Source organism: Myotis daubentonii, chromosome 2, assembly GCF_963259705.1.
Source record: "Myotis daubentonii chromosome 2, mMyoDau2.1, whole genome shotgun sequence".
NCBI lineage: Eukaryota > Metazoa > Chordata > Mammalia > Chiroptera > Vespertilionidae > Myotis > Myotis daubentonii.
The window spans coordinates 111999550-112015771 of NC_081841.1; the positions used below are offsets into that span (position 1 = coordinate 111999550).

The following is a 16222-nucleotide window of genomic DNA, read 5'->3' on the forward strand; positions in this document are numbered from 1 at the left end:
CCATCAACAAAAACAACAAGAAAGCCCACTGCATGGGAGAACATATTTGCAAATGTTATCTCCGATAAGGGTTTAATCTCCAAAATTTATAGGGAACTCATACAATTTAACAAATGGAAGATAAACAATCTAATCTAAAAATGGCCAAAGGACCTAAATAGATACTTTTTGAAAGACATACAGAAGGCCAGGAGACATATGAAAACATGCTCAAAGTCACTAATCACGGGAGAGATGCAAATCAAAACAACAATGAGGTACCATCTCACACCTGTAAGAATGGCTTTCATCAACAAATCAACAAAGGACAAGTGCTGGTGAGGATGCTAAAAAAAGATACCCTCTTGCACTGCTGGTGGGAAGGCAGACTGGTGCAACCACTGTGGAGAACAGTATGGCGTTTCCTCAACAAATTCAATAAGGAACTGCCATTTGACCCAGTAATACCACTTCCAGATATATGTCCCAAGAAAAGAAAAACACCAGTCAGAAAGGATATATGCACCCCTATGTTCCTAGCAGCACAATTTACCATAGCTAAGATTTGGAAACAGCCTAAGTGCCCATCAGCAGATGAGTGGATTAGAAAACTGTGGTACATTTACACAATGGAATACTACGCTGCTGTAAAAAGGAAGGAACTCCTACCATTTGCAACAGCATGGATGGAACTGGAGAGCATTATGCTAAGCCAGTGGTTCTCAACCTTCTGGCCCTTTAAATACAGTTCCTCATGTTGTGACCCAACCATACAATTATTTTCGTTGCTACTTCATAACTGTAATATTGCTACTGTTATGAATCATACTGTAAATATCTGATAAGCAGGATGGTCTTAGGCGACCCCTGTGAAAGGGTGGTTTGACCGCCAAAGGGGTCGCGACCCACAGGTTGAGAACCACAGTGCTAAGTGAAATAAGCCAGTTAGAGAAAGATAAATATCACATGATCTCACTCATTTGTGGAATCTAATGAATATCATAAACTGATGAACAAAAATAGATACAGAGACAAAGAAGCATTGAACAGACTATCAAAGTACAGAGGAAAGGCAGGGGAGGGTTTGGGGGGTAAGAGATCAACCTAAGGACTTGTATGCATGCATATAAGCATAACCAATGGACACAGACACTGGGGATGGGGGTGCTTAGGGCATGTGCAGGGGAGGCCAGGGGAATGTCAATGGGGAGAAAAGGAGACATATTGTACTATTTGTAATACCTTAAACAAACAAACAAACAAAAAATAGATCATACACCATGATCAAGTGCGATTTATTCCAGTAATGCAAGGCTGGTACAATATTCACAAATCAATAAATGTGATATATCATGTATATAAATCAAAAGATTAAAACCACATGATTATATCAATAGACTCAAAAAAAGCATTTGACACAATCCAAAACCATTTTTATGCATTATTTATTGATTTCAGAAAGGAAGGGAGAGGGAGAAAGAGATAGAAACATCAATGATGAGAGAGAATTATTGATCAGCTGCCTCCTGCATGTCCCCCACCAGGGATTGAGCCTGCAACCTAGGCATGTGCCCTTGACCAGAATCGACCTCAGGACCCTTCATTCTGCAGGCTGATGTTCTATCCACTGAGCCAAACCGGGTAGGGCTTCAACACCAATTTTTGATAAGAACTCTAGGCAAAATAGGAATAGACAGAGCATATCTCAACATAATACAGGCAATATATGGCAACCTACAGCCAACATCATACTTAATGGGCAAAAACTAAAACCATTTCCTAAGAATAGGAACAAGACAGGGATATCTGCTTTCACCACTCTCTTTTTTTTTAAAATATATTTTATTGATTTTTTACAGAGAGGAAGGGAGATAGAGAGTTAGAAACATCGATGAGAGAGAAACATCGATCAGCCGCCTCCTGCACACCTCCTACAGGGGATGTGCCCGCAACCCAGGTACATGCCCTTGACCGGAATTGAACCCGAGACCTTTCAGTCCACAGGCCGACGCTCTATCCACTGAGCCAAACCGATTTTGACATGCTTTCACCACTCTTATTCAACACTAGAGGCCCGCTGCACAAAATTCATGCATGGGTAGGGTTCCTAGGCCTGGCCAGCAATCAGGGCCAGCAGGGGCCTGCCTTCATTCTGCGTCATCCCCTGGTGGTCAGTGCATGTCATAGTGAGGGGTCGAACTCCTGAGGAGACAATTTGCATATTAGCCTTTGTTTATATAGGATAGTACTGGAAGTTCTCGCCACAGCAATCAGATAAGAAGAGATAAAAGGCATCCAAATTGGAAAGGAAGAGTAAAACTGTTGATATTCACAGATGACATGATATTATACATAGAAAACCCTATAGAAAACTACTAGACTTAATAAATAAATTTTGCAATGTGGCAGGATACAAAATCAACATCCAAAAATTGATGCTTTTTTATACACCAATAATGAACTCTCAGAAAGAGAAATTAAACAGACAATCCCATATAACATTGCAACAAAAATATTAAGGTACTTAGGAATAAACTTAACCAAGGAAGTAAAAGAGTTGGAAAACTACAGAACGTTGAAAAAAGTGATAGATAAAGTTATAAACAAGTGGAACAATATACCATGTTCATGGATTGGTAGAATCAACATAATTAAAATGTCCATACTACCCAAGGCAATCTACAGATTTAATGCAATCCCTATTGAAATACCTATAGCATATTTCACAGATCTAGAATAAATACCCCAAAAATGTATATGGAACCATAAAAGAACCTGAATAGCCACAGCAATCTTGAAAAAGAAGGACAAAGTTGGAGTAATCACAATACCAGATATAAAGTTATACTACAAAGCCACCATAATCAAAACCACCTGGTACTGGCACAAGAGCAAACATATAGATCAATGGAACAGAACAGAGAACCCAGAAATGGACTCAAGCCATTATGCTCAATTAATATTTGACAAAGGAGGCAACTACATACAATGGAGTCAAGACAGTCTCTTCTATAAATGGTGTTGGGAAAATTGGACAGATACATGTGAAAAAAATAAAACTAAACCACCAACTTACACCATATACAAGAATAAACTAAAGATGGATAAAAGACTTAACTGTAAGTCGGGAAACCATAAAAGTCCTAGAAGAAATCAAAGGCAGCAAAATCTCAGGCATCTCTTACAGCAATACCTTTTCAGATACATCTCCTAGGGCAAAGGAAACTAAAGAAAAAATAAATAAATGTGGCTACATAAAAATAAAAAACTTCTGCACAGCAAAAGAAGCCATCAACTAAACAAAAAGGGGCCCCACTGTATGGGAGAACAAATTTGCCAATGATTCATTTATAAAGGGTTAATATCCAAGATATATAAGAAACTCATACAACTTAACAAAAGGAAGACAAACATCCAATTTAAAAATGAGCAAAGGAGCTAAATAGATACTTTTCCAAAGTGGACATACAGATGGCCAAGAGATATGTGAAAAAAAATGCTCAAAATCACTGATCATCAGAGAGATGCAATTTAAAATGACAATGAGGTATCATTTCATCCCTGTCAGAATTGCTACCATCAACAAATCAACAAATGACAATTGCTGGTGAAGATGTGGAGAACAGGGAACCCTGGTACACCGATGGTGGGAAAACAGACTGGTGCAGCCACTATGGAAAACAGTATGGAATTTCCTCAAAGAATTAAATATGGAACTGCCATTTGACCCAGTGATCCCACTTCTAGGAAAATATCCTAAGAAACCTGAAACACCAGTCAGAAAACATACATGCACCTCTATGTTCATAACAGCACAATTTACAATTGCTAAGATCTGGAAACAGTCCAAGTGCCCACCAGGAGATGAGTGGCTAGGAAAGCTGTTGTATGTTTATATCATGGAATACTATGCAGCAGTAAAAAAGAACAATCTCTTACCCTTTGAGACAGCATGGAGGGACCTGGAGAGTACTGTGCTAAGTGAAATAAGCCAGTCAGAGAAAGATAAGTATCACATGATCTCATTCATATGTAGAATCTAATGAAAAAAATACACTGATGAATAAAATAGATCCAGAGACATAGAAGCATAGAACAGACTGGGGAATCTCAGAGGAAAGCCAGGGGGAGGGTTGGTGGGTGGGAAGTGATCAACCAAAGAACTTGTATGCATATATGCATAATCCATGGACACAGATAATAGGGTGCTGAAGGCCTAGGTCAGAGGGTGGGGGTGAGCTAGAAAGGGTCAATAGGGACATATGTAATACAACAATAAAGATTTTTTTAAAAAGAGAGAGCGAATAAAGCCTTATCCAAGACCTCTGACTCATTAATGAAGCAGTCATCCTTATACCATACATCCTGTGGTTCCTAGTCCATATACCTTTGGGCCCATAGTCCAGAAGATACTGAATGGTTTACAGTCAGATACCTTAAGGATGCCTTCTTTTGTATACCTGTATATCCTGACTCACAGTTTCTTTTTGCACTTGAAGATCCCTCAGACCTGTCTACCCAATAAACTTGGACTATTTTGCCCCAGAGGGTTAGAAATAGTCTCCACTTGTTTGGTCAGGCCTTAGCTCAAGATTTATGCCAACTTGAGCATCCACAGACTAGAATTATACAATATGTTGATGACATATATGGCTCTATGCTCCCCCAGAGGAAGCCTCCAAATAAGATATGAGAGCTTTGCTTAACTTCCTGGCAGAAAGAGGATATAAGGTCTCGAAGTCCAAGGCATAGCTTGGCCAGACAGTTGTAACATATCTAGGTTTAGTCCTGCCAAAAGGAACTAGGGCTTTGGGAGATGATAGAGTTAAGCCAATTTCTTCCTTTCCCCTACCCCGCACCTTAAAACACCTGAAAGACATTTTGGGCTTAACAGGACTTTGTAGATTATGGATTTCAAGGTATGGAGAAATTGTTGTCCCCTATACCAGATGATTAAAGAAGCTCAAAAAGAGAACTTAACTTTGCTGGAGTGGGAGCCAGCAACTAAATTGGCTTTTAAACAACTCAAGAAGGCCCTCCTTCAGGATCCAACAATGAACCTTCCCACCAGCCAATATTTCAATCTATATGTAATTGAAAGGGGAGGCATGGTGCTAGGGATCTGTATAACAATCAGTGAGATACCTGAGTAAGGAATTAGACATCATAACCAAGGGCTGGCCAGCTTATTTCCAAGCTGTAGCAATGGTAGCCTTGCTGATACCAGAAGCTACCAAACTAACACTGGGAAGAGATTTAACAGTCTTCATCCCTCATAATGTAGCCACTCTGTTAGCCTCTAAGGGAGGACTCTCACTTTTAGACAGCTGTCTCCTCAGATATCAAGCACTTCTGTTGAAGGGACCAGCTGTCCAGCTAAAAACTTGCCCCACTCTGAATCCAGCCACCTTCCTTCCTGAGGAGAGTGAAGACATAAGGCATGATTGTGAGCAGATTATGCTTCAGACTTACTCAGCCAGGGAGGACCTGAGAGAAACTCCCAGACCTAGTACTTTACACAGATGGAAGCTCCTTTGTGGAGCAAGGGATCCGAAAAGCAGGCTATGCAGTTGTAACCTTTGATACCACTATTGAAAGTGCACCCCCCTCTCCTGGGACTAGTGCCCAGCTAGCAGAGCTGATTGCCTTAACAAGAGCCTTAGAGCTAAGCCACGGTCAAAGAATTAACATTTACACAGACTCTACATACACATATCTGGTTCTCCATGCCCATGCAGCCATTTGGAAGGAAAGGCACTTCCTGACAGCTAATGGATCCCCTATTCAATATCTTAAGATCTGGAATACTATGCAGCAGTAAAAAAGAAGAATCTCTTATTTTTGAGACAGCATAGAGGGACCTGGATGGTATCATGCTAAGTGAAATAAGTCAGTCAGAGAAAGACAAGTATCACATGATCTCACTCATATGTGGAATCTAAGTAACAAAATAAACTGATGAACAGAGTGGATCCAGAGACATGGAAGCATGGAACACAGTGCAGAATCTCGGAGGGCAGGTGGGGGAGGGTAGGTAGGAGGTAATCAACCGAAGATCTTGTATGCATATATGCATAGCCCATGGACACAGACAGTGGGGTGGTGAGGGCCAGGGTGGGGGCAGGCTGGAGGGGTAGATGGGAGGAAAAAGGGAGACATATGTAATACTTTCAACAATAAAGATTTTAAAAATAAATAAATAAATTCCATGAGATCTATAGACTTCTATCAGCAGTCTACCTTCCCATAGAAGTGGTAGTTATATACTGCTGAGGACATCAAAAGGCATGAACGAGATTTCAGAAGGAAACAGGAAGACTGATTTAGCTGCCAGGGCGGCTGCTAGGGAGCCATTAACTAAGAACATGGAAGCACCTTTAATCTGGGAAGATTCTCTTAGAGAATTGAAACCTCAATACACCCCAGTTGAAAAGGAATGGGCCCTTGCGAGGGGATATTCTCTGCATACCTCAGGATGGATATAAACTAAGGAAGGTAAACTACTTTTGCCTGAGGCCAGTAGGTGGAAAGTTATTTAAACCCTACACCAGGCCTTTCACTTGGGGAGCGATAAGACCCACCAAATGATCCAGCACTTATTTACTGGCAAGAATATCTTGGAAAACCACCCAATGGGTCATTAGGGCCTATGAGATATGCTGAAAGAATAATCTCCAGCATAAAAAGCTTGCCCTACCTGGAACTCAAAGGACAGGAAAACACCCTGGGGAAGACTAGCGAGGGACTGCTGGCTCTGTCTTCCCCTCTCATCAACTATCTACATGGCAGCCCCAACCTCCTTACATGCATGGGCCAACTCCAGTCTATCCTTCCACTATAAGATATATGGAGGGCCCTCATTCCAACTCATGCATCTCAATGAACTTTATAACTTCCCAATCACAAAAACAACAAGAGGAACGCTCACAAGCAGAGCCATTCAGCTACTACAGTCATATTTAAACAACATAACTGAACACTCATCCAATGAGGTCCCCATCTTAGGACCAGTAACAACCAATACCATCCTAGCATATCAGGCACCTCTTTGCATCAACGGAACACTCCCTGCAGGAAATATTTTAGGACATCTTGATCAACACTTATGTAACTTTACTCTCAAACTACAGCCTTCCTCTGACTAGGCTAGCTTTTTCATCTCCCAAACAGTCCCTTTTCAGAAACTTGTTCAATTCTCAGCCAGGCCTACCATCTCAGCAACCTTCCCAACAATCAATATCCCTTTCCTGTGTTAGCTGTTTCCCATGGGAGAGTTGCAATTCACAATTGCAATCTAACTGTCTCGGACTTCCCTCCCACAGTCTCACACATTCTAAATTTTGGGTAAAGACAGAGGAAAAATATATTTTTTGAGAACACCACCACTAGGGCTACACAGGTCAATCCCAAAGGCTCTTTCCAGCCCTTCATGAGTCAACCTTGGATGGAACGTTCTCTGTTTAGGAAAATGAGAACAAGTTCACTCAGCTCTTCACCACTGAGAACAATTTCTGCTTAGAAAATCAGGGAATCTTCTTTCTGTATGGCACCAATACCTATCTCTGTCTCCCAGCCAACTGGACAGGGACCTGCACCCTAATCTATCTCACCCTGAAATAGACATTGCCCTAATAATCAGTCCTTTAAGGTTCCTGTCACCACTCACACTTGAACCAGGAGGGGCATTGTCCTTCTTCCCCTCCTTGCCAGTCTAGAAATAGCTATAGGCCTAGGCACTGGGATAGGGGACTTAGCAACCTTCCTTTCTCACTGTCAAAGCCTATCCAAAGACCTTGCAGATAGCTTAGAGGAAATTGCCCAAAATATTGTCACAGCACAGGACCAGATTCATTGGCAGCAGTTACTCCCAAATCAGAGAGGACTTGACCTCCACACTGCTGAGAAAGGGGGGCTATGTCTATTCCTAGGGGAAGAATGCTGTTTTTACGCCAACCAGTCTTATATAGTAAGAGATGGGGCCCAAGAAACTAGTTAATAGGGCCTCAAAAGTCCAATAACAAATTTCAAAATCCTGGATACTTGGCTACAGAATCTTATCTGGACCTCCTGGCTTCTACCCTTTCTATAATCATACTGGTTTTACTGTTTGGACCCTGCCTTTTAAACTTACTATATGCTTTATTTCCACCAGGATAGAAGCAATCAAGTTCCAAATGGTTGTGGAAATGTGACCCCGAATGTCAGCTCCCATCTTCCATGGTCCCTTAGGTCATCTACCTCCAATGGAGTCCTAACAATCCCTCTTCAGCAGGAATTAGCCAGAGTGGTCATCACCTCTATTCCCAACAGCAGTTGGGGGTCTCCAAATCAGAGGAGGGAATGAGGAGATAGAAGAGGGATAGGTAGTTAGGGATGAGATTATGGGAGGGGAGGAAAATAGGGAAGTTCAAGAATAAGAAGATACAGTTTGCTGACTAGTTGCTAAGGAACCCGGCTGGGCCAAAACCCAGCTAGGTGGAAGTTGCTGGAGCAACCCAACTGAGCAGGGAAAAACCAACACCTCTAGACAAAGCTTCCTCTACCCTTATACAGAGAGCTTCTGTGGAAGAACCAATCAGAAGCCAGCAGGGCATATCTATACCCCTAGACATAGTGCTTCTTAGGTTCCCTCCCTGCTAGAAAGAGTCTCTCTCAATAACCTTTGCTTTTGCTTTTGCTTACCTGTTTGTCCATGAAATTATTCTTCAATTTTGCAAGACAATGAACCCAGATCCAATCACAGCACTTTGGTTTTATCAGGGCCTTTTGTTTCCCATCCGACTCCTCCTTCTGGGTTTAATCCCCTTTTCTCTCCCCTTGTGGTCTCTAGTCCAGCAGCCTTCTCTCCTAGTGATCACTTTTCCAAATGCTGTCTTCTGTAATCAGCTCTGTGTAACACAAAGTGAAGGAGAAATTATCTAATGAGTCCACACTATGCAGACAGCCAAATAAAATATCCTGACACAATGAGTCCACTTCACTTTGTTTAATACTATCTGTCACACCATCTACATGCTGGGGTAACAATAGTGACTGAGAATTTTAGCAACCTCTCTGTATGTTTGCCAACTCACAAAAGGAAAGCTATTTAAATACTAGAGGCCCAATGCACAAAATTCGTGTAAGAGTGGGCCTTCCTTCCCTCGGCTTTCAGCACCAGCTTCCCTCTGGCACCCGGGACCCGGACTGGTTTCCCTCCAGTCCCAGCTTCGTCTGTAAAGACGTCCAGAATGATGTCAGGTCTAATTAGCATATTACCCTTTTATTATTATAGATACCTGCAAACAAACAGCACACACAAAAAGACTTTCTTAGAGTTGGTGTATAATTGTGCACTGAAATCCATTCTCAAAATAGGAACTTCTGTAGAAAATGGTGTTTGCATGGCAACCCCTGTATTTTATTCATAGATGTATCTTTTTGCAAAATACAGAGCCAGTATTGACTGGAACAGCTTTTGTAACTCCAAAGACATTGATATTCTTCTCTCTTGCGTTGTTACAAAAGTACAAACCAGGGGAGTCCTATAGAATAAAATGCAATAAGCATCGGTTGGGTGCTTAAGTCTGGTTAAAGATAGAAACCTTGTCTCCAACCTCACTATACTTATTTGCTGTTTGACAATATCAATCAGTGAATAGTTAATATTCTGCTTCAATAGTTTTAGAAAACACAAGTGATTTCAGTTGTTTTCTTGAACTGACAATAAGATTTATTATTTTGTTTTGTTTTATTTTAGAAAATAAATCAATAACACAGTACTTTCATCAATTTATAAAAATTTAACCATTAATATGGCTTTAAAATATATTTTGGAAAAATATTAATGTAAAACATGGAGACTGCCTTTTAAAAAAAAAAAAAAGAAAAACAAAAATAAATTGGAGGTTTTTCTGAAGAACATTTTCTAAGCCAGCATCTTTTTTCTTCCCATCCCTACCTCTGCTCTGCAGATAAAAGAAGAAAAAGGAAAAAAGAACTTTTTTCAAAGGAATTTTTTTAAAGGCAAAATTTGTTTACATTTTCCAGGGTACAGAATTCTAGGTCGGCATTTTTTTTCTCTCAAGGCTAAATATTTCACTCTACTCTCCTTGCTTGCATGGTTTGTGAGGAGAATTAGATATAATTTTTATATTTTCATTTATAGGTATGATATTTTTCCTTTGTCTTTTTTTCAGAATTTTTTCTTTAGTTTGGTTTTCTATAATAAAAATGATATGACAAGTGTAGATTTGGGGGCCTTTATCTTCATTGGCATTCTCTGAGGTTCCTGAATCTGTGATTTGGTGTCTACCATTAATTGAGGGAAATTCTCAGTCATTATTGTTTAAAACATTTCTTCTATTCTTTTCTATTTTTCTTCTCCTTCTGGTATCTCATTATGTATATACTAGGGGCCCAGTGCATGAATTTGTGCACCTTGAAAGGAACTGTGGGCCATGTGAGGCTACAGTAGGCACAGGGGTGGATCTCAGCCCATCCTCCGTGCCCCAGCCCAGCCCCTCCTGCCACGACCCCCAGTCCCCTGTCTGCCGGCAGCCCCACTCCCACTGCTGCCGCTCCCATGCACTGATGGGGCTGGCCCTGCTCGCAATGGCTGGAGGCACAAGCAATTGGGGCTGGCTCCAGCAGTGGGTGCAAGCGGAGCTGGCGCCATCAGCAGTTGCAAACAGCAGCTGCTGTCCCGATCACCCCTCAGGAACAGGGGGAGGTAGAGAAGCCCTGAGGGGCAATCAGGGCCAGCAGCCTCCGCTCGCACCTGCTGATGGCACCGAGCAATCAGGGGCCGGTGCTGGATGCTGGCAATGGGTGCAAACAGCGACTCCAGCTCCTGCAAAAGGTGTGAGCTGGGCCAGCAAAGGCAGCAGGTGCGAGCGCTGGGCAGGACCGCAGAGCGGGGGAGCAAAGAATTTTTAGTAACCACGAGAGGCTCACCCCATGACAGTGACAGGTGACCTGTCTTGGTCTGGTACTCCTGATCACCTGCTCCGCCATCCTGTTGCAGCCAACGCCTACCATGTTCCGCGCAGCCCCCCTGCTGGCCAGCGCATGTCATAACAACTGGTTGTTCAGTTGTTCCGCCATTCGGTCTATTTGCATATTAGACTTTTATTATTTAGGATTAGACCTTTTGTTGTTCTTTCACAGTTCTTGAATATTTGGCTCTGCCCCACCCCCATCTTTGTTGTCTTTGCTTTTCAGTTTTTGAGGATTCTACTGAGATATCCTCAAGTTCAGAGAATCTTTCCTCAAACTTATAATATTATGTCCATCAAAAGCACTCTTCATTTCTGTCACAGTGTTTTTGATCTCTAGAATTTCTTTTTGGTTCTTTCTTAGGATTTCCATCTCTCTGCTCACATTGCCCATCTGTTCTTTATGCAATCTGTTTTATCCATTAGAGCAGCGGTTCTCAACCTGTGGGTCGTGACCCCTTTGGAGGTCGAACAACCCTTTCACAGGGGTTGCCTAAGACCATCGGAAAACACATATATAGTTACATACTGTTTTTGTGATTAATCACTATGCTTTAATTATGTTCAATTTATAACAATGAAAATGCATCCTGCATATCAGATATTTATATTATAATTCATAACAGTAGCAAAATTACAGTTATGAAGTAGCAATGAAAATAATTTTATGGTTGAGAGTCACCACAACATGAGGAACTGTATTAAAGGGCATTAGGAAGGTTGAGAATCACTGCATTAGAGCCTTCAGCATAATAATCATAGTTGTTTGAAGTCCTTGGTGTGATAATTCTAACATCTGCCATGTCTGATTCTGATGCTTGCTCCATCTCTTTAAATTGTGGGGGGGGGGGATGCCTTTTGTTTGTTTTACATTATTGTTTTTTATAGCTGGCCATGATGTACTGGTAAAAGGAACTGCTGTAAATAGACCTTTAAGAATGTGGTGGTAGTGAGGTATGGATAAAGGGAAACATTCTGTACTCCTACTATCAGGTCAGCCTTTTACTAAGCATATGCCTCTGCACTGTGGACTTCACAGTGTATCTTTTTTAAAATATGTTTTTATTGATTTTAGAGAGTGAGGAAGAGAGAGGGATAGAGAGATAGGAACATTGATCAGCTGTCTCCTACATGCCACTAACTGGGGATCAAGCACGCAACAAGGACATGTGTCCTGACTGGGAATGGAACCAGTGAACTCTTGGTTCATGGGTCAATGCTCAACCACTGAGCCACATCAGCTGGGCAAGGTGTATCTTTCTTTAAAAGAATCTTTATTGTTAGGAGAATCCATAGGCAGCAAAAGAGCAGACATATGTCATAGCAATATCTTTACTGATATAGCTCCTAGGACAATGGAAACTAAAGAGAAAAGAAACATATGGGACTACATCAAAATAAAAAGCTTCTGCACAGCAAAAGAAATCATCAACAAAACAACAAGAAAGCCCACTGCGTGGGAGAACATATTTGCCAATGTTATCTCCAATAAGGGTTTAATCTCCAAAATTTACGGGGAACTCATACAACTTAACAAAAGGAAGATAAACAATCTGATCAAAAAATGGGCAAAGGATCTACACTTTTCAAAAGAGGACATACAGAAGGCCCAGAGACATATGAAAACATGCTCAAAGTCACTAATAATGGGAGAGATGCAAATCAAAACAATGAGGGATCACCTCACACCTGTCAGAATGGGTATCATCAACAAATCCACAAATGACAAGTGCTGCTGGTGAGGTTATGGAAAAAAAGGAACCCTCGTGCACTGCTGGGTTGATGAAGCTAATTTATTGATTTGGCAAGGGCTTATTGTTCCTGACAACCCTCCATATGATAAGGGGGCCTTCAGAATCGAAATAAACTTTTCAGCAGAATACCCATTCAAACCACTGAAGATCACAGTTAAAACAAAGATCTATCACCCCAACATTGATGAAAAGGGACAGGTCTGTCTGCCAGTAATTAGTGCTGAAAACTGGAAGTCAGCAAAAAAACAGACCAAGTAATTCAGTCTCTCATAGCACTGTGAATGATCCCCAGACTGAGCACCCCCTTCAGGCTGACCTCGACAAAGAATACTCCTAAGGTCCATTAAAAAAATCTGTAAGACTGCTAAAGAGTTTACAAAAAAATATTGGAAAAAGAGACCTGTGAACTAAAATCTGCCACAATTGGTTACAGCGAGTGTGAGCAGAGACCCTGAGCAATGCATTCAGACACCCCACAAAGCAGGTCTCTGTGGAAAAATGCCACAGGCCACCACCTGGCATTTGCTTGTGGCAGTTACTAACTTTCTACAGTTTTCTTCATCAAAAGTGGTCTTAGGTAATCTGTAAAGAAAGGGTTAAAAATTTAAGATGTTCTAAAAAAAAATCTTTATTGTTGAGAATATTACAAATGTCCCCCATTTTCCTCCATTGTTCCCTCCACCTGGTTCCCACCCCACTCCAGGCCTTCACCATCCTATTGTCTGTGTCCATAGGTAAGATCCTTGGTTAATCTCTTCCTGCACCACCCCCACCCCCTTCCCTCTGAGATTCATCAGTCTGTTCCATGTGTACTTGCCTCTTGTTCTATTTTATTCATCTTGGACTTTTTTTGTTGTTGTTAATCCTCACCCAAGAATATTTTTCCATTGATTTTTTAGAGAGAGTGGAAAGGAGAAGGAGAGAGAGAGAAACACCAATGTGAGAGAGACACATTGATTGGTTGTCTCCTGCATGCACCCCAACCATGTCCGGGGAACCTGCAACCAAGGTATGTGCCCTTGACCGGAATCGAACCCAGGATCCTTCAGTCTGCAAGCTGAAGCTCTATCCACTGAACCAAAATGGCTAGGGCTCATTGGCTGTTTTTTTTATTACATTCCCTAATCATTTATTTTGATTTTTAGATTCAGTTGTTGGTAGATATGTATTTATTGCCATGTTATTTTATTTCTTCTTCTTCTTCTTCTTCTTCTTCTTCTTCTTCTTCTTCTTCTTCTTCTTCTTCTCCTCCTCCTCCTCCTCCTCCTCCTCCTCCTCCTTCTTCCTCTTCTTAAAAAATACCCTTCAACATTTCATGTAATACTGGTTTGGTGGTAATGAACTCCTTTAGCATTTTCTTGTTTGTGAAGGTCTTTATCTGACCTTTATTCTAAATTGTACCTTTGCTGGGTAGAGTAATCTTGGTTGTAGGTCCTTGCTATTCATCACTTTGCGTATTTCTTGCCACTCCCTTCTGGCCTGCAAAGTTTCTGTGGATAAATCAGCTGACAGTTGTATGGGCTCTCCCTTGTGGGTAACTAACTGCTTTTCTCTTGCTGCTTTTAAGATTCTCTCTTTGTCTTTAACTGTTGGCATTTTAATTATGATATATCTTGGTGTGGGCCTGTTTGGGTTCCTCTTGTTTGGAACTCTCTGTGCTTCTTGGACTTGTAAGTCTATTTCTTTTACCAGGTAGGGGAAAGTTTTCTGTCTTTATTTCTTCAAATAAGTTTTCAATATCTTGCTCTCTCTCTTCTCCTCCTGGCACCCCCACAAAGTGAATGTTGGTTGCTTGAAGTTGTCCCAGAGGCTCTTACACTATCTTCATATTTTTAGATTCTTTTTTCTTTTGGTCTTCTGATTGGGTCCTTTTTCATGTCTTTAAATTTCTCACTAAGATCCTTAAAAGTCTAACTAAATCCCTTGAAGCTCTCATTAAGATCCTTGAGCAACCTTATAACCATTGTTTTGAACTCTATATCTAGTAGTTTACTTGCTTCCATTTCATTTAGATCTTTTTCTGGAGATTTTTTTCTGCTCTTTCATTTGTGACATGTTTCTTTGTCTCCACATTTTGACTGCTTCCCTGTGTTTGTTTCTATTTATTAGGTAGAGCTGCTATGTCTCCTGCAATTGGTAGAGTGGCCTTGTGTAGTAGGTATCCTGTAGGGCCCAGTAGCTCAGCCTCCCCAGTCACCTGAGCTGGGAACTCTAGGTGTGACCCTGAGTAGGATGTGTGCACAATTTTGCTTTAGTTGAGCCTTGATTGCTGTTGGCTTCTCTGGGAGGAATTAACCTCCAGGCCAAGTGGCTGTGAGGACTAGCTGTGACTACAGTGAACGAGTTGCTGTGCAGAAGACACTCCTATGGAGCAGGACTTGCTTTGCTGGGGCTTTGGTGTTCACTGAGTCTGCCCCTTCAGTGTGTTGCTTCTGGATGTGTATAGCTGTAATCTGGTATGGTCTGAAGATGTCCCCCGGGTACACTGGCTCTGGGGCCTCCTGGGAGGTGCAAAGTCAGCCACTGCCTGGTGACACCTGTCAGGAACTACAGAACCATCTGCAGATGGCTACTACTTGTATTGGGCTTGGATGTGCCCAAGTGAGGCCAAGCTGTGAAGCAAGGCAGGCTGCTGCTAGTGTTGGCTCTTGCTAATGCCACTGCTGCTTGTTTAAGAGATTTTAGGAAAGTCTGAAGCCTGAAAGAGAACAGGCTGCAAACAGCTTGGGAAGGGCTGCAAAATGGATGGGGCAGTGTCTCAGGGAATCACCCAGTTGGAACAAACAGTGTGAGCCACACTGATGGAAACTCAAATATGGCTGCCAGTCAGCTCTGCAATGGGGGAGGTCCCAGCACAGGAACAATGACCCCTGTAAGCACCCCAGTCTTGGAGAAAGCTGCCCCCAAGTTTTTGTCCTGATGCCAGACAATCTAGTTCTTCCCCAAATGTCCCAGGTTTCTTTCAAGCTGCCACCCCTGCTCTGGAGCCCAGAGGGATTGAGTCTGAGTAAGCCTGTGTTCCAGTCCTTTATGAGGAACTTCTGGGTCTCCAGTAGCCTCCGTGTCACGCAGCCACAATCCCTGCTGGTATTTATACCCCGAAATTATGGGGACTTTTCTTCCCAGCTCTGAAACCCTGGGCTGGAGTCTGATGTGGGGCTGGGACCCCTTGCTCCTCACAGGGGGCCTCCACAGCCACGCTATCCCTCCAGATTAAAAAAAATGCCACATGTGGGTGTTAGAACAGCCCATTCTGTGCCTTCACCCTTCCTACCAGTATCAATGTACTTTCTTCTTTACTTCTCTAGTTGTAGGACTTCTGTTCAGCCAGATTTCCGGCAGTTCTGAATGATGGTTGTTCTGTATTTTAGTTGTAATTTTGATGTAGTTGTGGGAGGTGGTGTGTATCAGCATTTACCTATGCTACCATCATGTGTTCCAATTCCAGGTATCTTTTTTTTAAAAACAACTTTTTTATTTTTCAATTATAGTTGATATATGATATCATATTAG

The 16222-nt window shown here is 41.8% G+C and overlaps 1 pseudogene; it reads left to right on the forward strand.

Moving 5' to 3' along the window:
• Positions 1-13188, forward strand: part of LOC132225868 (ubiquitin-conjugating enzyme E2 L3-like) — a 53212-nt pseudogene extending 40024 nt beyond the window's left edge.
• Positions 13189-16222: the final 3034 nt, after the last annotated feature.